This window comes from Anolis carolinensis, chromosome 1 (genome assembly GCF_035594765.1).
Source record: "Anolis carolinensis isolate JA03-04 chromosome 1, rAnoCar3.1.pri, whole genome shotgun sequence".
Taxonomy (NCBI): Eukaryota; Metazoa; Chordata; class Lepidosauria; order Squamata; family Dactyloidae; genus Anolis; species Anolis carolinensis.
In genome coordinates, this window is record NC_085841.1 from 159613589 (window position 1) to 159640472 (window position 26884).

Below are 26884 nucleotides of genomic sequence, written 5' to 3' on the forward strand. Positions count from 1 at the left end.
TATAAGCAAAGCAGGCTGTTTATTGAAGATGATATGCAGGCAATAGCAAAACAGAGTTCAAAGTCAATGAAATAAGGCTTAAGTCTACAAAGTATAAAATACTTGAGAATCTTAAAACAAGAGTCCATGAAAGTCACCCAAAAGATCGAAGTCCAAACAGGATATCAAAATGAGTCCAAGGCACAGGATCAAACTGGAATGCAGGAATCAAGGCACCAAGAATAGTCCAAGGAACTGGATCAATACTGGAACAGAAGACAGGATCTTAACTGGAGCAGGAAATCCAAACTGCAAACTCACAGGAACAATGACTGGATAATCCAAAACTCCCCAAGAGCAGGAATAAAGACTGGAGCAAAGCTCAAGGCTTAAGGCTAAACAACTTGACATGGAAATCCACTGGAACATGAGACAGGATTCTATGAAGCATGAAACAGGGATCTCTCTTTCAATGAGCAAAACTTCCACCTCTGAAAATCTCTCACAGAAGCAGTTCTTCATAAGGCTAAACTCAAGGTCTCTTCCCATGGGAAGTTTGTTCATTATTCTTTCTCAATAACAGCCTTTTGCTGTGCCTGAAAACCTCCCTTTCTATTCTCTGCTGATATATCGCTTTCTTTCTGTCAAGCTCATTAGCTTTATCACAACTAGCATGCCCATCTGGTGAAGGAAAGTTTGACCTTGACTCTCTCAATGAATGCAATTCAAGCTGCCTGCTTGAAACCATTGTGTGCCTGCTCCCAGAGTCCTTCAAGCCAAACTCTGGCTGCATAGGAATCTCAGGCCCAAACCCAGAGTCCTTTGACAAGTCAGGTGCAGGAACAATCACAGAATTAGGAGCAGGAACAATCACAGGTTGAACAGGCCCAACCTCAGCCTCACCTGACAACTCAGGTGCAGGCTGGGATACAACACTGTGTTATCTGCACAGAGAAACCACTTCAAACCTATCTGTAACTGGATTGACAAGTTATGTACCTATGCCGAATACATGAAGGTTGTGAGTAAACTAGATACGTTACTTTTAACAAACTCTACTTTATTTTTGTCTCTTAAGAGCATGATATAGAAAGATGTTTTATGGGAGTAGATGTTTTTGGGCACTGAAAAGAAACACTTCTGAATAACTGCTGTTTTTGTGCATTGGCATAATCTCTATTCCTAACAGATCAGAGATAACTAGGTTATCAGTCTAACAACTGAAAGCTAAATTGCCTGGCATAAGTAAATGTGGATATATACCACTGAAGAGAAGATTTTACTCAAACAGGTTTTTGGCTCTTCTCTAGAAGATCATACTTCTACAAAAGGGTATTATTTTCAAATGGTTGTGAAATCCATTTTTCTCCACAAGGTTATGGAGATTCTGGTTTTCCAAAATGTCACGATCTCTAAAAAGGTCATGCCTTAACAAAACATCCTACAATACATTCTTCACCTATTTCTGAATCAAACCGTAAGTGAATTGATACCCAACTAGGGTGAAAACATATTTGAAAATACATTTTCAATTTGAGAAAGGAAAGTAAGAATTTAAGCACAACTATTGTTTATGGATCTGAACTGTCAATGTGTTTGGAACGAATCAAACATGAGTAGATAGCTGATTACCCCCACCCATTTTTCTGGATCTTATAATCCTTCACCATTAGGTAAGCCACCTATGGCAGTTGAGAAATGTTATTCAACATTTGAGAGAGACACGTGTTGTCCATTCCTTTAGTAAATGGATAAGAGAGATGTGAACAAAATGTTACAGTGTCTCCCCACTTTCTATGATGAATGACTTTAGTTACAGACCCAGCAAACCAACCATTCCTTTATAGGACATCTGTCTCATGGTGTTGACTGAGTTTATGAAAGTTTATACAACAAAAGGATATCATATTAAAGGGAACCCAAGCTTCTTTGTGCTGTTTCAGAGAATAAGGGTGCATACTCTGTAGAATTATTGCAGTCTCCTGATGTCCTTTCATAGATGCCAAGTTAAGAACTCTGGTCTTGGATATCCTATTCCATGCTTTCCTTAAATTTTGTTTTTCTTTTAAATGAACGGTCAGCATTCATGGCTATTGGGCATGCTACATTCTCAGTGGGTTGTTTTTGTCATAATGTATCTCCATACCTTTTAGATAAATAAGTAGATCTTCAGCCCTTGGGTGTTCAGTAACTTCTCCTTGTCTCTCCGAGGCTCCATTTTGGCTCCACTTCCATCAGCACCCACTACCTGAGGTTTCTAATATGGACAAAGTGAGTGAAGTACTGTCTTGGAATGGTCAGAATCCTTTCTCGGCTACTTAAGTATATACATTAGCTAGGTAACCTCTCATCAATGGTCAAAGCTGGTGTACTTGTGTCAAGATTAGAGACACATATTTGTATGTGTTGTTTCCATTCAAGGCCTACAATTCTGCACTTTAGCCTATTTTAGCTCTACACTGAACACATTACTTACAGCCCAAACTGTAATGAGCAGATGACCAGAATGGGAATGGAGTTCCAAAAAGCACCTTTACTATGCTAACTGAGGTTGGGGACAATTGTAACACAATGTATCTGGAAGGCATCAGATTGAGGAAGTCTGGTTTCATTCTTTGGTTTACGATGACTGAGCACTTCTGGGGAATGGTCAACCAAGTGAATTAATACAACATTTAGAGTCTACTATTTAAGCATCTCTCTTTCAGATAACTTCTTTGTTTCTCCTTAACTCTCTTTTGTATTGTTTTTACAGAGCTGATTAGTGTGCTGAGAGAAATATTCTGGTCAAATTTAGTTTCCAGATACAGACTATACAGACCATTAGAAACACATCAAGAGACTCAGTAACTGGAACTGAAGTTTTCTGCATCCTTAACCCTCACTGATAAACAAACGCACCTTGTGTAATATCACGATTTGCTTTGCCTCAAGACGCAGATAAGTTTTCTGTCTTGCTACATGCTCCTTTCTCCTCTGGATCTGCCATTTCCATCAAACAGATGAGCTACCTAAATGCAATAAATTGAGATTAATATGTGGCTCAGGCTGAGGAGTAGCATTCAGTTGGCTATTATGGAAAATGAATCAACCACCCCACCCGCTTCCTAACTGGAGCCCAGTCTTTCCATTCCCTGCAAACAAAAACTCTGTTGTACATCCCTCTGCAGCCATTCAAAATCCATTTGGAGTTTGGATCACAAAGTAGAGTTTTGGAAGCAAAAAACATCTTCCATTCATGGAATAGCTGTTTTACACTTCATGCTACAGCACTGTGACACAAAGGTATAACTAAACCGAGACCTTATATTCTTCTTGATTTAGAACACAACTTCTCACCCTAATACAAATAGAAGAATGACAATCGAGCTCTCCTATTATAGTGCTGCATGTTCCCATGCAACTATCTATGGAACAAAACTTAAGGCTCTTTATTTTTCACCTACATAATTTTGAATTAAACCCTGCATGCATTTGGGTAGGGAAGTGCATATAGGGAAACATTCAGAATTAGGAATTGCACTTCCTTCATCCTTTCTAAAGGAATAGGAAACAAGGCATGGTTTCTCTTACTTTCAGAACCACTGCCAAAGCATACTCTGCAGTTACTAACTCAATTTTTGTATTTCTAACACTTATAAAATTTAACACCTTGCAAATTAATCAAACAAGCTCCCATAATGGCTCAGAAATTCAAAGAGTGGTTGGATAGGGACTTAGTCATCATGCTGAGAGTATGCCCACTGAAATCAATGATATTTAATTCAATGATGTCTTAGTCTCACTTTGTTCAATAAACATGTCCAAGCAAGCACTTGCAACAGCACTAAAAATACAATAAAGCAATAGAATATTACAAAAATTTCAACTTCCCTCTTTTTATTTATCTCATTTTGAGCACCCCCAATTTTCAATGAAAATTATTTAAAAAAAATAAAAAAGAATATTACAAAAATAATAACAGACAAATTCCATATGAGTCAGTTCCAAACAGTATATCATTACCTCCCAAAAGCCATCCCCTTTACCTATCAAGATGAATTGTCCAAAAGTTGGGGATTATTATGATTATTAATATTAGAATCATAGAATCATAGAATCATAGAATAGTAGAGTTGGAAGAGACCTCATGGGCCATCCAGTCCAACCCCCTGCCAAGAAGCAGGAAATCGCATTCAAAGCACTCCCGACAGATGGCCATCCAGCCTCTGCTTAAAATCCTCCAAGGAAGGAGCCTCCACCACAGTCCGGGGGAGAGAGTTCCACTGTCGAACAGCCCTCACAGTGAGGAAGTTCTTCCTGATATTCAGGTGGAATCTCCTTTCCTGTAGTTTGAAGCCATTGTTCCGTGTCCTAGTCTCCAGGGCAGCAGAAAACAATCTTGCTCCCTCCTCCCTATGACTTCCCTTCATGCTTAATATCAATGTTGTTTAATACTGTTTTTATATTTGTATATTTTAAGTTGTACTGAACCGCTTTTAGTTGTGAACCAATTTGAATCTCCGTATGGAGAAAGAAAGTGGGATATAAATAAACAACATTATTATTATTATTATTATTATTATTATTATTATTATTATTATTATTATTTTGACACAACAACATAGTATGACACAGCAAACAAGATAGATATGCTGGATTTCGTATCACAAAATCACAAGTCGTTCACTTCCCAAGTGTTTAAGACTGTATGATGTATTTTCGGATGATGCACGCAGATCCCAGTAGGGTAGCCTTTTGCAGTTGACAGATCGTAATTTTGTCAATGTCTATTGTTTCCAAATGCCGGCTGAGATCTTTTGGCACGGCACCCAATGTGCCCATCACCACCGGGACCACCTGTACTGGTTTCTGTCAGAGTCTTTGAAGTTCAATCTTGAGGTCCTGATAGCGGCTGAATTTTTTCCTGTTGTTTTTCATCAATCTGACTGTCCCCTGGGATGGCAACATCAATGATCCAAACCTTTTTCTTTTCCACAACTGTGATGTCTGATGTGTTGTGTTCCAGAACTTTGTCAGTCTGGATTCGGAAGTCCCACAGTATCTTTGCGTGTTCATTTTCCATTACCTTTGCAGGTTTGTGATTCCACCAGTTCTTTACTGCTGGGAGGTGGTACTTGAGGCATAAGTTCCAATGAATCATTTGGGCCACATAGTTGTGCCTCTGTTTGTAGTCTGTGCAATTTTCTTACAGAAGCTGAGGATATGATCAATGGTTTTGTCAGCTTCCTTGCACAGTCTGCATTTTGGGTCATCAGCTGATTTTTCGATCTTGGCCTTAATTGCATTTGTTCTGATGGTTTGCTCCTGGACTGCAAGGATGGGGCCTTCTGTCTCCTTCTTCAGTGTCCCATTCGTGAGCCATAGCCAGGTCTTCTCCTTGTCAGCTTTTCCTTCAATTTTGTCAAGGAACTTTCCATGCAATGTTTTGTTGTGCCAGCTGTCAGCTCTAGTTTGTAGTGCAGTTTTCTTGTACTGGTTTTTTGTCTGCTGCACTTTATGGAGTTTCTGATTTTTTACTTCAATCAAAGCAGGTTCTTCACTTTGCTTTACATATTCTGCCAGGGCATGTTCTTCTTCTTTGACTGCTTGTTTAACTTGTAAGAGTCCTCTGCCACCAGATCTTCTAGGCAGATATAGCTGTCAACATCATTGAGAAGGTGCAGTGAATGATAAATGGTCATGAGTTTTTCTGTTTTTCTGTCCAAATTGTCCAGTTCCACCTGTGTCCAATTTATAATGCTAGCAGTATATCTTATGACAGGTATGGCCCAGGTGTTTATGGCCTTGATGGTGTTGCCTCCATTGAGCTTGCTTTTGAGAATTTTTCTGACCCTTTGTGTGTATTCTTTCCTTATCACAGTTTTCACATGTTCATGCTTGATGTTGTGCAGCTGTAATATGCCCAGATATTTATAGGTCTCTGGCTGGTGACACTTTATTGTTTGGCCATTAGGCATATTTACGCCCTCAATTTCAATGATTTTTCCCTTCTTCAATGCCACTGTCGAACATTTGTCCAAACCAAACTCCATCCTGACATCAGTGCTAAAAATTCAGGCAGTGTTAGAGACTGGATTTCAGTTTCTGTTTTCCCATACAGCTTCAGGTCATCCACGTACATCAGATGCGAAATTTTGTGATGATCCAGCTGTGTGGGAGTGAGTCAAAGGACTTTTTGTAGTCAATCCACGTCATGTGAAGATTAGCTTTTCGGCTTTTACAGTTCTCCAGAATCATTTTGTGAATTAATAACTGGTCTTTTGTGCCTCTTCAGCTTAACTTAGTTCTTCAGCTTAACTTAGTTGTATGTTTCAGAATTACTTCACTTAGTTTCAAACAGTTCCAACCAACCAATCTATCTATTGGTCACAAAAACCCTTGCTCTATAGACACGCGTTCCCCTGGGTTGTTAATTAACTCTAACCTAGAGTCCTTCTATTAACCAGCCCAGTAGTGAGAGTCAACCCCTTGAGTTATCTTCCGCCAAGAGATCCACACTGCCTGACCTAGCCTGTCAGTTTCCACAGCTTTTTTTTCTCTCACACACACACACTCCAAAACCGAACTGCTCTCTTCAAACCCTAAAACAGAACTCTCTGGAGCTCTTTTTTTTCTCTGCACTCTAAGACTTGGCTCCTCCCATCCGCTCTGGTTGGCCAATCCTAGGAGTCTCTCTCTAAGCTCCTCCCCCTTTCTAACCACACTCAAGATGGCTGCCTGGCATTCCTCAACAAAATGGAGGCTTGCCTCACTCACTGTTACCAAGGCTCCATTCTAGGCCTAATAGGTAAGGTTCACTACAGTAACCCACTGGATGGCCATGGGTGAATAGCACACACCTAGTCTCTGAGAAAGTTAATGGCAACCCCTTCTGAACAAATCTTGCCAAGAAAACTCTATGATAGGTTTGCTTTTGGTTGGCCATAGGTTGGAAATGATTTGAAGGCATCCAACAGCAAGAACAAAGTGAAAATGAACATGTCCATTTAAAAGACAACAGCGATTGTATATGTTCATGTATACATTGACCTCATGTATAAGTCAAAGGCAGGTTTCGGGGTCAAAATTGCAAATGTTGATATGACTCATACATAAGTTGAGGGTCATTCCATAAATAGCAGAAAGTGTGTCACCTCAGCTGCTCATGGCTGCCTTTGCCATTTCCCCACCCAAACATTTAATGAGGCCAGAAGCGGTGTCATTGGTGGACAAAGCAGAGGGAATCAATGTGCCTTTTATGTCCCCCTGGAATGAACTAAGCTTTAACCTTTCATCACCCTACTCAGCAAAAGAAATAATCCCTTTTTGATAAGATAAGAACTGAGATATGGTACTCACATTGACCCATGGATAAATCAACCCAGTTGGGGGTGGTCAGTTTTTGGACTACAATATCTGGAGTTACACATGGGTTTATGAGGTAATTTAATAGCGAAAGACTATAAGCTGTTCTTATCTTCTCAGTGGGTTAAACCCTTGTGCCGGCAGGACTGATGACTTGAAAGTTGGGTTGCTGACCTGAAGGTTGCTGGTCCGAATCCAACCCGGAGAGAGCGCAGATAAACTCCCTCTATCAGTTCCAGCTCCATGCGGGGACATGAGAGAAGCCTCCCACAAGGATGGTAAAAACATCAAAACATCTGGGCATCCCCTGGGCAATATCCTTGCAGATAGCCAATTCTCTCACACCAGAAACGACTTGCAGTTTCTCAAGTTCCTCCTGACCCCCCCCCCCAAAGAAAAGAACCTCAGGGCCAAATGGCTAAAGTGAAAGATCATGCTGGCTAGGGGTTTAAGGTATCTGGATACCCTCCAACATATCACAGATTTAAAATGGGATTTGTGTTGGTAAGTAACGTCAAAGTATGGTCAAGATGGCAAAGCTAAGAGAGGCTGCATAAAGTTTTTTGCCTGAGCCTACAGAGAAGGGCAAGATTCTGACCCTTCCTACGATCTTGTCACACAGCCTCTGGCTTCTCTCCGCTTTGTTGGGGGGTGTGGAGAATCCAGCACCCCACATCGCCTGAATCCAGGTGAAGTCAATTATATCAGGGGAGCGTGGAGTGCACATGGAGTGTACGTAGAGCGCACGTGGAGTGCACATGGAGAGCACATAGAGTGCATGTGGAGCAGACGTGGAGTGCACGTGGAGCGTGGAGTGCAAATGGAACACACGGCTTCCCCCATTGATTTTACAATGACACAAGAAGCCTCCCATGTTGCCATGGTGGCATATGTGCCAGCTCTGCCCTCCTTCACCTATGGAGGTGCGCCAGCATCGTCTGATGGGGGCTGGCCGGCTCCCTGGGTGATCTGGGCTAAAATCAACACATGTTGTTGATTTTAGCCCAACGTGAAGAGTTCCCTATTCTCTCCCCAATGCTAAGCTAATTAAGTGCAAATTATTTTTGCACTTTGAACTCATATTGGAGCAACTGAAATAAATTGAGAACAAAGGGGAAATAGGTATAGAGAAAGAAACTAGAATGCTTTAAAAGCAGCTGAAAAGATGGGATGGCAGAGAATTAATCAGAAGGGTGCTTGTCAACTTGGGACAGTTGGAGGATATGCATTTGTCGTCCCCCAAAAGTAACTGTTCCAAGCTCTGTTTTCTACTTATTTTTCTTGCATACTTTTCTCTCGTCTCATGTTCCATGCCTTGTCATTCCCATAAAAGCCCTCATTAAAGCAACTTGGTTTGTTCAAGAAAAGTCCTGTCCCTTTGACTGAACCCTTATGAGGAGTGGATAATATATCTTGTGTGAGTAGTTGTAGAAGGCCAAGGCTAACTAGAACTCATATAATTCATAAGGAGGTTTAACGGAACTGAATGGAGTCCAGCCTCTGCACTCCACCAGCATTTCTCTGCTGTTCTGATAATTAAGTTTGGACTTCATGTCTGTTCTAGTCATATTGTGTGTATGCTGACCTGGCTTCAGAGACAAATTGTATTCTGTTGGCTTGAAGAAAACAAATAATGTTCTATATTCAGTCTAATTCTGTTTCATGTCCTGTGCTTCCCTTAATTTTCCTCAGTGGCCTATGAGAAAATGGAATATAGGCTCATTCAGTACTAATGAAACCAAGTGCAGTTCCTCAAAATGATGAATGCAGTAATTTTTCCCCCTCTGTGGCAGGAGATATATTTCTCAGTGACACAGGAGAAAAGAAACAAACACTTAAGAGGAGTCACAATCCCCCAGTTCTTAAAAGACACATCCATATTTCCAGAGCTCAGGTAATTCTTCTGCCAGAAATAAATGTGACCTAAGTTCAGTCTAGCCTTTGTACAAAATCTCCATTGTTACAGATGTGATTCTTAAGTACTGCAGCAAAGATGTGAATTTGTGCATCATCAAACAAGCAGGTCAGAGGTTGTTCATGTTAAAACCAGAATTTGGGCAAAGAAGCCAGATCTTGGTCTCATGAGCCATCTATTTTTATGTAGCCGAAAGGATAGGTTTAAATATAACTTACAACTCCTTTGTACAGATTGCTCTATCATCCCTATTATCTTAATTCTACTTCTTGGTTGCCACCATTTGCATACCAAAAATATGAATCTTGCATTTAGTTTAGTTAATTCCATGGCTCCTTTGATATGACATATTCAGAAAGTAGGCAAATTAGGAGTAGTAAAAGGCTTTATCTAACTTCCCATATTGTTAATGTATATATTAGTCTACCAATAGTAAACCAATATGAAGGCAGTCATTGAGTAAACTACATCAGAAACTATACAAGTTTAATGTAGGGAAAGATCCATTTTAGAAATGTAACATTTAGTTTAATTGTAGACATTATCCACCTTGACCACTCTACTAATCTATGATTTCATGACTACAGATGTCCCTCCACCAATGTTGATCATAGCCATTCATACCATTGTTGTGTTCAGAGTTACTGTGCCCATCTCATCAAGTGGTGGAGAACTTTCTGGTAACAAACCACTCTGTACTTAATTAAGCCAGTCCTTTGATGGCATCAGGCAGTTCACCCTCACTGCTGCTGTTGTCATTGTTGTTTCAAGTCAGTTCCATATCATAGGTTTTTTTGGCAAGATTTGTTCAGAGAAGTTTTACCAGTGCCTTCCTCTAAAACTAAGAGAGTATGATTTGCTCAAGATCGCCCATTAGGTTTCTATGGCCGATTGGGCTTTTGAATTTTGGTCACTAATTCAACAGTCACATTTCTACCCTACAATGGCTCTCAGTACTCAAAGCCTTCCTAACTTGGTAAAAATCTGTCAGTGCTTATGCTTCACTAGAATAGCCCTTAAGAATTTAGGACTACCTTCACGTGACAATAAGATGGCAGAGTAGGGTTGCAATCAATCAACATAAATGGTAGGGGGTTGGACTGAACAGCACTTATGGTCTCTTCCTAATCTATGATTCTATGATTCCAACATCTCAAATGCTGCGTGATTCCCATCCCTAATATGACAGATACTGGAAAGAGGAAAGAAGAAATATGGGAAATTTTTAATTAATTCTAAGCAATTCTTAGCAATGGTCCTAAATAAAGACTGTAAAATAACTAAGGGCACTTCCACACAGCCCTATATCCCAGAATATCAAGACAGAAAACCCCACATTATCTGACTCCGATAACCCAGTTCAAGCAGATATTGTGGGTTTTTCTACCTTGGTATTCTGGGATATAGGGCTGTGTGGAAGAGCCTGGAGAACAGAGAAAATTGTTGAAAGCAGATTTGGTTTAAAATCTTGCAAGCTCTTAAAACTCATAGAGGTCCAGTTAAAATGGGCCATCAAATCTAATCCTTTAGCAGGATCTCCAGCTAAAGCATTACTAGCAGGTAGTGTTCTAGCCTATTTTTTGAAGATGTCCAGAAAAGGAAACCCCACCACACTGAGTCCAATTGCCAAACCATTATTTATGTCAAGTTCCTTCTGATGTTCAGATAAAATCTACTGTCCTATAAATTAAAATTATTAGATCTGGTCCTATCCCCTAAGACAACTGAGAACAATTATACCATCATTTCAATCTTCTAGATACTGGTTGTTTAAACTTTTGACAAATTCTAATGTATACACATAGTTACAAATATTTCATATTAATCTACCTTTAAACTATAAATTTCTTGGTGTTTTATCTCCTTAAAGTCAGTTTCTTATGCAAGGTTGTGCTTAAAAGGCAAAATAATTAAGTGAATGTAGTCATTCATTCACTCAATTAATTAGATTAGTTAATTGTTTTATTTATACCCTGCCTTTCTTCCAGAATAGCATTCAATGGTTTTAGCACCAGCCTTTGCTTGCCATACAGCTACCCAACACTCTCTTACTCAAGAAAGTAAATGAGGTGGAGGCCGAGACATGAAATATTCCTCAGCCCAAGGGACAGCTGGGATTGTACTCTGCAGTAAACTGAGTGATTTTCTCTGAAATGTTAGGACACTTGCAATAGGTTGAGTATGCTTCTATACATGAGATTATCTCAATATATGTGCAACTGTGTCAATGATTGTGTGAATTGGCATCTGGGGAAATTGGAAAGCATGCCAGTGATCCCTGATAAATGCATATTAGTGATGGACTATACACATGCAATTTGTATATGTCAGGTAGCATGCAGAAAATAACTGTGTGGTGTTATTGTTGTTGTTTTAGTGAATATACAATAACAGTGACCATTTGAGAGATCTGGGGAAATTTATGTCTCATAGTATATTTGAGTACATAAATGCTCATTTCCTAAGACATAGCCACATACATATGCCAAAGTTAATATAAAGTGATACTTTCAAATATGAACTTGACACATCAGATGTCTAGTCACAGTCACTTTAACAAACTCACTGGCACTCACACTCACCCACCTCCCCATATTGATACACACACAGTTTTTTTGTTAATATTGATCATCAACTGAGCTTTTCTAAGTAGTCTAATTTGTTGTGATACCAAAATTTAAGTGAATACAAAGACTTATCAATGTGTCAACAGATGTATGCCTACTGATCCCAGCTCTCGGTTTTCAGATCACAGGATATGCAATCTTCCCTCCATCTCTATCCACAAATGTTGCACAGCTCCTGGAGCACATGTTCCAGTTTAATCTGTGAGTGGGATGTGTGTGGGTAAAGCAGAGGAAGTGTGTGTCACTTTGGAGCCAGGATGTGTGCCTTTTAGTGGTTTGTCTGGAAAGTAACCACACAGTCTGATGTTTCTACCTTTGACACTATCCACAGTGCCCCTTTTTCTAATGCTATCTGCATAACCCAGATGTAGATAGCATAAAATCATGGGACAGATGCAAGAGTAAGCTCCTTTCCTTCAGGGCAGCAATAAAATGTCCCTCAGCATCTTTAATAAATCCACAGTTACATTCATGATCCTCAGCAAATCTCATCAGGTTGTTTTGAACCATTTCCTAGAGCCTCTTCATAGATTTTTTATCACTTCAGAATTCAGCTGTGATGGCATCCCCTCATCCAGAGAACCTGGATCTCTTGATTATTTTTTTTTGGTCTGAGACTCCTTCATGCAGCTGTTCCAACACTTAGCATCAATAAGTTGTAGATCATTGGGTTCCAAACATTGGTCCTCCAGGTATTTGGGACTTCAGCTCTCAGAATTTCTACCTTTTAGACAAGCTAGGTGGGACTTCTGAGAGTTGTTGTCCAAAAAACCTGGAGGAAAGTCTGGGAAACATTGTGGATATGTGTCCATACTGTACGAGGCCTACCACTCAGCAAATACCAGTTAGGAATACATGGTATTATACTGCAATCTGTAATGTTAGAGCACCATGAATTGGAGCACCATGACTCGTTCCTCTCCCTGCACACCAGCCTGAGTTAGGCTAAAATAGCAACCCCATCCCCAGGATCTCTTGTAGGTACAGGCAGTCCCCAAGTTATTAACACAATAGTTTCTGTAGGTTTGTTCTTAAGCTTGAATTTGTTTGTAAGTCGGAACAGGTACATTTTTAAGTGTAACTCCAGCTACTTTCATGGCTGGCATTAAAAAAACAAAGCAACTTTGCTAAAGTTCATGAACTTCTTGAGGATGATTAGTTTTTCAAGTGGCTCAGGAGAATGTCAGTTCATAATGCCAATAGCAGCAGTTCCTTCAAAGGGGAAGGGGGGGGGGGAGAGTACACACTCGTTTGGGCTCCAGGCTCAAAATAAAAATGCAAAATATGTGCAAACTAACAGCTGTGTCCCACAGGGTTAGTCAGAAAGTGGCCTTGATAGTTGTCAGTACTCAGTTATTAAGAAAGCAAACATTTTAAAGTGTCTCATGTTTCAGAGATTTTTTTTTAAATCCTCCTGATTAAACATTGCTTCATTGAGTATGCTTCCTGTGGTCCGAATTCAAAGCCGCCTTTGCCACAGCAGGACAACATGGTGCAAAACATCTAGGGAGATTGTTCATAAACAGGAACTCTCTTTTGCTCAAGGGGCCCAGCAAAGGCTATCGTCTAAGCAGCATTTGTCAGACCAAGGAACAAACTATTGCTGTTTGCATGTCATACTTCCTGTGCCTACATTTAGGAGAGTAATGGTCGGAAACCAAAACAAATGAGTGTAGGGATAAACAAAGGACAGAAGGCCTACATGCACATTGCACAGAGAATTCCGCTCTTGTCTAGGCTGAAATGTGTATTACCTAATATTGTTTTTAGAGTTCTGGAGTTCTTCAAAGTAATAATGCAACTCAATAGACATTTAATGAGTGCAAGCTTTACTGTTCACCAATTCCTTCCCTATCCAAAGCCATAACTGTCCTATGCTGCTGACAGAAAATCTGTGGAAACTCTATATACACTTAGACCAGGACACTTTAACAAACCTGACCTGGATCAAGGAATGGAATGACCTGAAATATTGCACAAAACAACATTATTTAACTTTCAGGTAGAGACCTTACTGACTGAAGGATTCTGTGACTTATAGGGCTTTATCACATGAAGCCAATCTGCAACAGCAGTCATGCTATCATTGATAGCAGATATAGACTGGGATGAACAACTTCAATATAACACCTCTCTTCATTGATGCAATTCACTGGTTTGATAATCCATGGTCCTGCGACTATACTTCTGCATACCCTTGTAACCCCATCTTCCTGTGTTTTCATTGTTCTGTAATGTTTTTAATTTTAAAAAGCTATTTTGTGATTTCAGCAATTAATTTATTTTGAAAAAGACCAATATAATAGCCAAAACAGACAGCTTGAGACTAGTGAGGAAAAATGGGAGAGTGGAGAGGAGGAGAAGCCTACCTACCCCCAAATATCACTTTACTGCTGGCACTCCAGTATGAAAGTAAAAGGGACCCATTAGCCAAGGTCAATGATGAAAATATTGTGGGCTACTGACAGGTTTTTTCCCCTTCATGGGTTAATCGCAGGGAGAAAGGAGAATGGCAGCAGGATGTGCATGTTATTGTGCAACAAGGGTCATAGTGACAGTCCAGCTTTCATGCTGATGTTGTACAATAAAGTTTTTAGTCCCAAACACCAGCTTTTCTTCCCAAACATGGATAACCCCTACAACATGTAGGTGGAGGCATTATGTTTTGAAAAAGATGCAACATTATAAGGTGCAACCTCAAGCTGTCAAGATTATACAGCAATACAGAAGACCTTGCCTCAGAGGACAAAGCCCTCTGCTCATCTGCAAGTTTCTAGATACCTCCAGTCCTACCAGTCAGATGATAGTATCATTATATAGAGTTTCCCCACCTCCAAATATATTTTATTCAAGGTTTTTTATTAACCTATCATATCCACCATCTTTGCATTTTATTATATTTTAGTGAAATGTAAATGCCCTAAAGCAGCATATTCTATTTGATCTTGGAAACTAGGCAGGGTAAATTCTGGTTAGAACATGGGTGTCAGCTATATAGAGGAAGGAACTGGCAAAACCACCTCTGAGTTTTCCTTGCCTAAGGAAATCTATGAAATTCATGGGGGCAGCAGAAGGCATATGCAGTTGCACATACGCGTTTCCTCTTTAAAAAGTAACATCATTACTTTGTAGAATCATGCTAAGACATACCAAATATCAATAACTACCATAGACCTGTAAGAGGTCCACAAGGAGAGCAAGAATATAATCATAAAGTTGGTCCTCTGTGTCTACATCCATTGTTTCATTCATCCACAGCTAAAAAAAAATCACAATTGCAAACTTGATTTTGTAATTTTGTGTAAGAGATGCTATTTTACTATGCCACTGTATATAGTAGGGTTTGGCCATCCATAGATTTTGGTATCCACCAGGAGTTATAGGGATCCTAGAATCAAATTCTAGCAGTTATCAAAGGCCCACTGTATTCAATTTTACCTGATGACTATCCATTATCATTCCATTAAATGAATTCAAAAAACAATTTGAACTTCCAATTTCAGTTCTGTACTATTTCCGAATTTGAATTGCTGGAGTCCAAAAAAATGATATTTCTACTGTATCAGTGGATTTCAGGTCTGAAATTTGCAATGAAGGAAACTCATGAAATTAACTCAGGTGATGTTCAGAATTAAAGGTGCCAGATTTAAAAGTTTTAAAGTGAATGTATTCTTCCACATCACAAAGCAAAATGCATGTATTTGCATTGTCATGTAAAACGGATATTGCAAAAGGTACACTTTTTCCAGATACTGAAATTTAGAGAAACAAAACCAAACAGAGGTTTGAAGCAGCCTCAAGTCAGGAAAGAACTCTATCTTTCAGACATTTTGATTCTTTTTCCTTACATTTTTGAATTCACGCATTGCACATAAAAATGAGTGAAGTATATACAGTCCACCATGGCAGTGCCATACTGAGAATAGGTCAGTTATTTGCATTCATCACTCAGGTTTTACAACTTTGTGATATAACAAAAACAGCTGCTCAGTAGAGCATTTACCTCCTGAGGAAGACAGGAAATCAAAGTAATCCTTTTGCATACTAAAGGTACTAGGTTTAAAGCTCCATATCCAAGAAACGGGAGAAAAAAATCATGATTACAACAAAGTCGTTTGGGACATTTTTTTAACCATCTAGGAACTCATTGTTATTCATTAGTTCAAGAGTAATGTATTACAAGTAGAGAACTACGGTATTTCGTAGTTATTAGGGATGTGCAATCCATTAAAATGATTCAAAAGTCATTACAAAACGGAGTCATTGGCACTTGGTTTCTAAAGTGTTTCTGAAGTATACTTAGTGAAAATTATGTTACTATAATGAGACTAATGAAATTTAATTAGTATTTCATTACAGTAATTGTGCATGCGCATAATTAAATTACTATAATTGGGGAAAATTCAGGGACTCCTATGTCCCTCATTTTTAAAGCTATCGGGGTGAAACTTGCTGCAATGGTAGAACACATTTACCACTGTTGGCCCACCAAATTTCAAAACATTTCACTTATCCACAGATCTTTGGCAAATGTTCAAAGTTTTAGGGAGGGACAGACCTCTCTCTCTGCTATCCTGATTGGTGCTTTCTGATGCTGATGCAGTCTGGGAAATGTAGTTTAGAGTGGAGCCTTTTGAATTCTCTGGGATAGAGCTCCTCCCTTCCCAAACTACATTTCCAAGAGTTCTGTGCTGTTCCCAAAATTCACTTCTCCCCCTTTTACCTGCTGCTAATGCCAAGACTGCATTATTTTCATGAAGGAATGGCAAGGCACTAAGGCAGCTTTTGACTTTGTTTCCTTGATTTTGGGAGCCTTCCAAGATTTACAAAATTAAAATGAAAAAGTATGGGGAAAGATTCAATCATAAAATATTTGGTGTAGGCCATGCAAATGCTTCAAATATGGGTTATGGTTTACAAAACTTCTGATTTTCTTACGATTTTCAAAACTTCCCTTTTTTGCACAAGCCTAGTTTTATTTAAATAATTTTGGTGGCTAAAATATTTTTAAATATTTTTTTATTTCCAAAGTGTACAATTAATTACTGTTAATTGGTGGCATTATAAAACAATAGTTATGTTATAATATCGGTTTATAAAGCCACCAATTAACATTAATTTTATACCTTCTAAAACATGTGTATCCTATTTGAAAGAAAACTTCCTGATCCTACATTGGAATAGAGTCTTACAATATTTTGTCCTATCAAAGCTCTTAACGAGCAATGCATACACACACACACACACACACACACACACAAAGTATACAAAGGTGACCTTCATAATCTTGCTTTTCTTTCTGTCAGTGTATTTCGAGTACTTGATGCCATTATAGACGTCTTTAAATGTTCTATCTATATATTCTGCAAAAAGCTTCCAATTATTTTGAAAACATTGTATTGTTTATATTTCTAAGGAGACAAGTCAATGTATTAAATTCTGTGAAGTTTAGCAGTTTGGTCAACCATTCACTTACAATTGGAATAATACTTTCTTTACAGTGTCTGGCATAAACTATTCTGGCAACTGTCATAGTATTTTCAAAGAAAACCATATTTTCTTATTGTTGACATCATTTACCAGTCCTAACAAAAATATCTCTGGTAACAATGGTTTATTCTGATTCAAAATTCTTTGGATTGTTTCTTTAACATATGCATGCGCTTTTTGACAGGTCCACTACATGTAGAAAAAAGTTCCTTCTCTTGTGTTACATTTCTAACATTTATTATTCATTTTTTGGTTTTTATTCATCTTGGCAAATTTTACTGGCGTGATGTACCACCTGTGAAACATTTTATAAAAGTTTTCTTTATAAATTTAAGACCTTTGTTCCACATTCCTTTCCATACATTGAAATTCATGTCATGACCCACCTCTTTTGCCCAGTTTACCATATACACGTTTATTTGTTCTTCACTTTTTCTCATATTTCAATTAAAAATGATTAATCCTCCTGATATGTTTATTTCTTTCTGGCCATAATATTTTTTTCCAACTTAGTAATTTTTTTTCAAAGCCATATTGAAGTTCTTGTTTAAATGTCTGTTTAATATGCTCATGGGTAAACCAACCAATATTCTTTTGTTTTTAGCATAGGTTGATTATTTATGAACTTGAGGACTGTTTTGGATTTTATCCACTCTTCTTTGTCTTCTTTCCTTATCACGTGGAAAGCATCATGTGGTGTCATCCAGAGTGGAGTCTTATGTTCAAATTTCAATTTATGCTTTAATCAAATTCTCAAAAGTGCTTTTCTCATAATATTATTTGTAAAGCTCTTGTCTATTTTGGATTTGTCATACCAAATATATGTGTGCCATCCAAACAGTAAATCATAACCTTCTATAGTCAAAATTCTTTTGTCTTCTAGCATAATCCATTCCCTCAAACACAACACAACATCGCAGATGCTTCAAAATACAGTTTCAGGTGTGGTAGACTAAATTCACCTCTTTGTTTATTATTAATAAGAACTTTCCACTTGATTATTGAGTTTTCCCATTCCATACAAAATTTGTGATATGCTTTCTCCATTGGATGAATGGGCTTTCATTTCAGATAATACTGAAACAAACAAAAATCATATTTGGTAACATGTTCATCTTTATTGCTGCAATTCTTTCTAGTAAAAAGTTTTTTCAATTCAAAAGATACTTCCTTATTTCCTTCCAAACTTGGACATAATTATATTACACTTTTGTGTCTATTTATTTAACAATATATTGGAAGGAGGGAAAGTGCCTGATACTTGGAGGAAAGTTTTCAAATATTGTTGACACCTTGTCTTTTAGCTAAATTCCAAAGTATTACACTTTTCTGTCTATTCAAAATCCTGAGTCTTCCATCTAATTTTTTCTGTCTTTCTGTTGCAATTTTTTTTGTTGATTTTAAGTCCTGATTAGGCTTGAGCCTAAATCAATTTGAACAAAAATGATTTGTAGTTTTTGGTGGGTTGTTTTGTATAATATCCAAAAACAGAATGGGAAGGAGAGAGACAAAAGCCCGGCAAAACAGATTGAGAGCATCAGATTTTATTGGTTATGGAAAGGAAAGAGTTAAGTCTGCAATATACCTGAGGCAGGGATCTGCCGGGTTCCCCAACAGAAGCAATGTCCTCCATTATTCTTGAACATTTCCCTGCTCCTCCAGAGAGGGCCCTGGGAACTCGCTTTCCCAGCAGCACTTGCATAGAGCACGCATTGAAAACTTCCTCTTGGAGCATGATGGGAGTTGAAGTTTTTTTCTTTCTCTGATTCTTAGCCAATAAAAAGCCTGGTGGTGTCCATGATCTGATTGGCTGAGAATGAACACAATCTGTGACTACAATTCCCAGAATCCACTCATGCAGTTGGCCATATTTTAAAAAAATATTATGGTTAAAACTTAAAATAATTCTTAAAAATTAGTAGATTGGTAAATTGTTTTGAAACTTAGCAGGCCTGCAATTGTAAATGGGTTTTAAAACTGAGGTAGGTTTCATGTAGATAGGCCTTTAAATAACTGAGCATTCAGCTTTTAACATTTTCCATTGTAGCCAATGGGCAGAATCTTTGCCGGATGAAAACAGCAAAATCCCTCCCCATTCAAGTAACTTCCCGGTTAACAGAATGAGGGGTCAGCTGACAATGGACCCCAAAACGGCATGCCTTTTGGCCGAATTGCACACCTCTAGTCCTGATATTGTGCCATTAATTTGCTAACTACTGGGGTTTCTAGCAGCAGCATTTAGTCGTTGGCATATGCACATATTTTTGTTCCACTTTGGAAATCCTATTAAATCAAATATGGGAAGAATCTAATATAAGAAGTTTAAAAGTCAGAAAAGTGAGGGGGAAAGTTAAAATATTTTGAAATGACTCAAAATTATTCTCACGTTTTTATTCAGAAATAATGAGTAGATGCGACTCATTACACAAGAGAACTGACATTCTCAATCATTACATCTTTGCAAAACTAAACTCTTTTTGTCTTTATAATTTCCATAAGTATCATATTCAAAGTAACATTGTTACTTGCAACGTGTGACACCCACATTGTGTGCAACAGGACTAGGTGCATGTAAGGAGGCAGAAAAACTTTGCTTAATTTACTAAACAAACAGATATTTTGTTATGCCATTTTCATTATTAAAACAAAACCTCCAACAAATGGCAACAATTTTAGCCTTTCTCCAAATGAGGCAAAAAGCAAAGCTAAAAGTAAAGGTTCTCAAAATTTAGATAACACAATCCTCACAAAGCACAAAGATTCCCAAGGGCCATGACTATAATTTTGAAATAAAATGTCGTGTTTTCTTTGGCTGAAAGGGGGAACGCCATTCATGAAGATTATCATCCTTAATTAAGTTCTATTCCCTTGTATGCATGCCTTCTGTTAAATAAACTAAGGGCAAGAACCTTGGGCAGAAGGAAATCAAGAAAGTCCCATCTGCAATAATTAAGCAATAATCTCATTACACTATTTTTATTAGGACCAATTAGAAAGTTGCAAGGAGAGGTTTGAAAACATCTAAATTCTTACTGGATACAAATTCCCAGAGCAGGACAGGGTCCAAATAAATGCTGTGCTTGTATATTTTCAAATGGAACATGAACATGGTTCCCTCATCCTATCATGGCTCTTTGCTATTTGGAATGCTTCTGAAACTGCCCTTATCTAAATTTCTCTGCAGATGCTGGATTTCAGAGTTAAAATTACACCCAAAGGAATGCTTATAAATTGCACCCAAAGGAGCACAAATTATAAATTAAGGTGCCCTCCTTAACTTTCATGCCATGTAAGCAGTAAACATGATGAGTGTGGGCTGGAAATGTCATCGGAGCAAGTTGAAATAAACATCTGGCGAATTGCAAGAGATGCCAGAATAGTTCTGACAAGATTAAAATTTTCTGAGAGAAATGTTATACAGTTGAAACTTATGATGGTTCAGATTGGTGACTTCCACTTGTAGGACAGGGATGGGAATCAAATGCTCCATAGGTCACATGCAATTCCTCCAGTGCCCCCCTCCAAAAATGCTAATTTGAATCACACAGTTCACTACCAAAACAGAATCTCTACAGCAATCATAGCTGCCCATAAGCAACAAGCAATTTCTTGCACTCCTCGCCTTAATTAAAACGTTCTGCTTGTAGATCTTCAGGGTCCAGGCAGTTCTAAAAAAAAGAAAATTCCCTGTGCTATGGGCTGCAAAGATCCACCAACAAGAAGTGTTGGGCGTTCTTTAAAACTGTATGTGAACAGCAACAATGAAGACTTTTAAAAACTCAGTTGTTTCCCCTAGTCTGTTGAGAAAAGATGGAGGAAGAAAAGAAGGAGATAGATGGAAGAAAACACCAGACAATGTGGTCTATGTGGAGTTAGTACATTCCCAAAAATAACCTTCTGATCTCCAGTTCATGCCCACACTGTGCAGGACTTAAGTAGGAAATACAGGATTGACTGAAGCAAACCTGGTAGCAAATTCCAATGCTATCATTCTAAAACAACAATTTTTCAGGTTTTTCCAATCAACATAGATCACTTAGGACCTCATCCAATGGGGGGGGGGGTGGTGCAAATTGTCTTCATATTGTAGCATTTGGTTTGTTCCATTTTTAGGGAAAATGGCTATGTTCAACCTCATTGCAAGTAATGTATTTTGCCCATTTCTATGGTAATGCACATTCTGAGGTATCTCACAAGTGAGTGTAACACCTGCTCATTCCTCATTATTCTTCTTTTTAAAAAGAGAAACTGCAATTGCAGAAGTCCAAAACAAATACCCACAGCGAAATGGTGATATATCGATTTTGTACAATTCCTGATGAATAAATAAAAATTAAAAATTACTCTAAAAGTTTCATGAAAGATGAGTACTGGTGAGAATAGGCGCATTGAGACTCATTTCAAGACCACCCGCAGGAACGCCCACTCTAAACGTCACTAAAACAAACTAACACAAGGGAATGACAGTTCCCATCTCACATATAGATAAGCTCCTTTAATTGTTTTTGTGTGCATTAGGAGCTCTGGAGATGATTGCTCCCCCACTCCAAAATCCTCCATTTCCAAACACTACTGAAACAGTTTACAGACTAAGTCATTTTCCGTCATATGATAGACTCCATGGGACTCCATCTGTAAACCGTTTCTAAACTGTGTAGAAAAGGGAGGGGGAAAAGACCCAGCATCTGATGAGATCCTTACAGCTGCTTTCTTCTACTATGGTCACATTGTAGACCATTTTTCCCAGGCCTCCTGCCCTGTCTCATTCACAGAAGACAAGCAATTTACAAACAAAGATGTATCCCTGTAGGTGCAAGTGAGCTTTTTAAAATTGTATTAGAAGTGACTTGAGAACATACTGCAAGGTGCTTCTGGTGTGAGAGAATTGGCTGTCTACAGAGACATTACCCAGGGGATGCCCAGATGTGTTACCATCCTGCTGGGAGGTTTCTCTCATGACCCCACAAGCTAGAGCTGACAGATGGGAGCTCACTCCACCTCGCATATTTGAACCATCAACCTTCAGGTCAGCAACCCAACCTTTAGGTCAGCAGTTCAGTCAGCAAAACCACCACGTGCACCACCACGGCTCCTGGGCCAAATAAGTCAGCTGAACAGCTATGGTGTAACATTATAGTCTTTGGGCAGAAATACATATTCTTCCTGTAGTCTGTGTCTTCGAGACCATGGAGGGATTGGTGCCTGAAATGGAGAACTAAAGCAGGATTGGGGCAGGTGGTACAGATATAACTCAGAAGCTCAGAAGTACCTTATTCCTGGATCTGAGGATCAGCCTTCTCCTTTTACAGTAGATTTCCTGTTTCTCCTGGCCAAGTGGGATGAAAAAGAGAACAAAGTTCCTGTACCTTTAATGGCCATGTAGAAGATGGAATTTCAGCAGCTGTAGCTTGTCACCTACTGTCAGTATCTTCCCCTAATGTCTGGGGAACAGCTTGGATCTCCAGATATAATGAATCTCCAGCCCTAATGTCTCTCTTTCTACTGCAAACACCCAGCTGAGAAAATAGAAGACCTGTGGGAGGCATTCTGGTCTCTTTTTATTAGGAAGAGTGGGATAGTATGACTCTGCTAACTTACATTTGCTCAGGAACTAGGTATATCTTATCCACCTTTAAAAGTTATGGCTGTGGTAAATGTCTTTTTGGGCACCACTTTGCAATGTATCGACAACCAGATGGAGGGATTTATCATATGATGCCACACTGTGGAGAGACTTCTGTTGGTGACATACGCTGGTATAACTACTGCTTACATCAATAGGGGCAGACTTGTAGAACAAGCTATTCAGTACCATCTGGTATAACAATCTCTATCTCTCTCACACTCACTATACCTCTCCTACTCACACATACATACAGTTTGTGGCACCACAATGTATCTCCATGACCAAGCAATGGTTCTGAGACCAAACTCCAGCACTGGCAACAGCAAAAGCCCCACAGAAACCAAACAAAAGTACTCTGGAAGAGAGGTAGGCTCTGTTAGTGACCAAAATAGGTAAAGGTAAAGGTTTTCTCCTGACATTAAGTCTAGTCATGTCCTACTCTGGGGATTGGTGCTCACCTTCATTTCTAAGACAAAGAGCTAGCATTGTCCATAGACGCCTCCAAGATCATGTGGCTGGCATGACTGTATGAAGCACCATTAGCTGCCCGCTGGAGTGGTACCTATTGATCTACTCACATTTACATGTTTTCGAACTGTTAGGCTGACAGAAGCTGGGGCTAACAGCGGGAGCTCACCCTGCTCCCCAGATTCAAACTGCTGACCTTTCAGTCAACAAGTTATCATATAAGGCTTCCCAACTTCATGGTGGCTGGTCTAGCAAAATCTATAGAAGATGAAAGGAACCATTTGCAGTCAAAGGTTATGGGCATAGGTCCTTCCTACTTAGTCTGCCCTGCAAGATGACATTTGTCATGGCAGATGACAGTTTCCCTATTATCATCATCTTCTATACCCCATGATTTACCTTCAAGATTTTAATTGTTAAAGCATATATCAAAAACAAATAAGTCCACATTAAGATACAATTAAACTATTGAGAATGTTTTAAAATGCACTTTCCATTTGAAACAATTCTGTACCTTCATAGTAGCCTTTTCCTTTAAAACCTTCACTGATAAAAAGCTATTAGAATGAAAACATATTCACCTGTCAAAGGAAGGACAGCAAGAAGGGAGTCAGGCTAACCCAACTGGGAGTTGTAGGGCCCAGGGGCTGCCAATGAGAAAGCCGTATCTCATGTTGCCTGTGAAGGTGGTGGGACTAAAAGTAATTTCCCTTCTGAAGACACCAAGGTTCAGACAGGCTTGTACAGAGAAATATGGTCTGTTTGATAGACTGGATGTTAGCAAAATGCAAACATTGTGATTCCTGACTGACAAGACAGTTGCCTTTGTGTAACAGTTGAACCTTCTGGGAATGATGTCCTATACAAAGTTTAGTCAATCAGCCTTAGAGCTTTGTAAACTGAAAGTCTGACCAACTGCACCCATGTCCTGTCTCTCCCTTCCCCCCATCTATCTTGAAAACACACAGACACTACTCTTTCATTCAGAGAACTTCTCTCCTGCATTCCCACACTACTCCTTTTCTGGGTCAGCGTTGACAAGTGCCGTTTTAAAAAGCAATGTTCATGCAGTAGTCTAAAAATTTCCTTTTATGGCTGATTTAGGGTCTCCAAAGACTCTGTGGAGAAGTGCTGGAATCCAAGCTCTCTGTGGTTCTGCTCTAAGGACCTCTTCAAAAGGGGCTAAATAGCTCCATTTTGGTGCTTTTGGCCAGGGTTTGGATGGGGCCAGCTGAACACCATCAGACTACGCTCAGCAGGACCTGCCCACATTCCTCCCAAAGTGGAGAGCAAGCGCCAGAAGGTGCTTCCTCCACCACCACGGGGAGGAAAGTGTTTTTCGGGTAGCTCCATTGGATCTACCCACACTTTCCTCCCTTTTCAGCCATATGATGGGGAAACGGGGGGGGGGGGGGTTAACGCATGTTGCTGTGCATTGCTGTCCTTTCTTCCATTTGATGGGGACAAGGTGACAACATATCCTGCCTTGTTCCCATCATGTGATGCGGGGAGGGCACATGAGGCACCACGAGGCACCCCGTGCGCCTTCCCTTTTGCTGGTGACTGCTGGTAAAATGGCACGGCCTTTTTGTAATAGTCGTAATAGTCCTAGAGAAGTGAGTGGCACCCAAAAAGGAGTGACTGAAGCAAGCTGGGAAAGCAAGCCAGAAACACAAAATCAAACATGATGACTCTATCACAACATGTACACATTTCCAGGATATCCTGGGGTAATGAGGAGACTTTGTAGGATGATGATGGTGGTGATGGTGGTGGTGGTGGTGACGATGATGATGATGATGATGATGATGATGATGATGATGATGATATTCAGATACCAGTGAAAGAAAGATGTAGTTAAGAACCTTTCTTCTTATCCCTCTGTTGGTCTTCAACTGCATTTCATTTATTCTCTTCTTTTCCCTGTATTCAACCTTCCTAACAAACCACTGTGCTTAGAAATAACCCATACTAGAAGAACATGCAAGTGCAATTTGCCATCTTTGAAAGTGATCAGGAACTGGAAACTGAGAAATTGCCTATACTCCCACCAAATAAACCGGAAAAGCAAACATGTTCACTACGAGTATTGATGCACGGAAAGGAAACTATGTCCCCACTTTTAACTCCTGATGTCAACAGCCTCTGCAGCCATTTTCAATGAATGGGCTGATTATGTCCTGAGTGAACATGGAATGACAAATTAAACTGTAAAAGAAATTTTTAAGCAAGGATGTTTGCAAACATTCTGTGTAAAAGTCTCAAAAGCAAGCAAGCAAATCCAAAAATAAATATAGTAAATAAGGGCAGAGATTCAGGCTTTCCTTTAAAGCTTGGAAAGGTCCCCCTTTTAGGCCACAACACCAAGGATTTGATAGCTAACATAGCCAGTGGTCATGCTATCTGGTAAATTTTGGAAGTTATCATCCAAAAAAGGTATATTTTACAAGCTCTGTTTTTGTCACATTCTTTTTCCTTGGCCAAAATACCAGTAAGAGTAAAACTCATCTCAAACATTAGCCTAAGCTATGGTTAAGCAGCTGAACTATGGTTTGTCATGATGATTTGGCTGAATGGGCAATCCATTGTCCAGAGGTATACCACTTTTACTTTCAAATGTAATATCAAAATACTGCAGAGCTTCAAATTCACTTTAAAACACTGGTCTCCACTAATGTTTTACTTGTCTTCAATAGTCTTAAATAAAACAAAGACTTGACTCTAAATGGATTAATATGCACATATATATCCCTCACATTCTCTTTAATCTGAATTGTGTTTGAATTTTACTAAAACAGTATCAAAAATTTCTCACCTTCCTTGCAATAGATAGAATCAATCCCTATAATTTACTTTAACAGTTTTCTCAAATGATGCTACTGGTTTTTATTACTGTGGAGGAACAGGGAAGCCACCTGCAAGAATGGATTTCAAGTAATGCTTGGGGAAAATAAATGTGTTTTTTTTAATTTAGCAAAAGTTCCAGTGTCAGTAAGGTAATGATTGAGGCCCTTAAGGCTCATTCTCTCTCTGGTGAATGATGGCTGATCCACTTAGTTCTAAAGACAGCAGTGGCATCACTAGGGTTGGTATCACCCAGTGTGGTAACTCCTGGTGTCACCCTGGTGGACCTCCTCCTCTTCCAGGCCATACAGAGTTCTGTTACTTCCTTTGAAATATAGCCTACATCATCTGGTATTCTTTGGCAGTCAACCATCCAAACACGAATCAGGACTGACTTTGCTTAGTTTCAAAGATTCAGATCTTATGCCTTTAAAATATTTATCTGAACCATATTGCCTAACTCCCTCCATGGTTAGTACACAGGGAAATAATAAAGAGTGGCTTTCTCAGGAAGATCAACCCAGTGGTACAGTAGGGAGATTTCCCCATTCCTATAGCTGTGGAATAGTTACTGTATTGTGTTGCCAG

The 26884-nt window shown here is 39.1% G+C and overlaps 1 long non-coding RNA gene across 1 annotated transcript; it reads right to left on the bottom strand.

Annotated features, from left to right (window-relative positions):
• Positions 1-26884, bottom strand: LOC103279725 (uncharacterized). The gene is made up of 4 exons (XR_506946.3): positions 22628-26884; positions 2881-2990; positions 2126-2236; positions 1-245 (listed from the first exon to the last, which is right to left on the bottom strand). It is a non-coding gene; the product is annotated as an uncharacterized LOC103279725 (long non-coding RNA).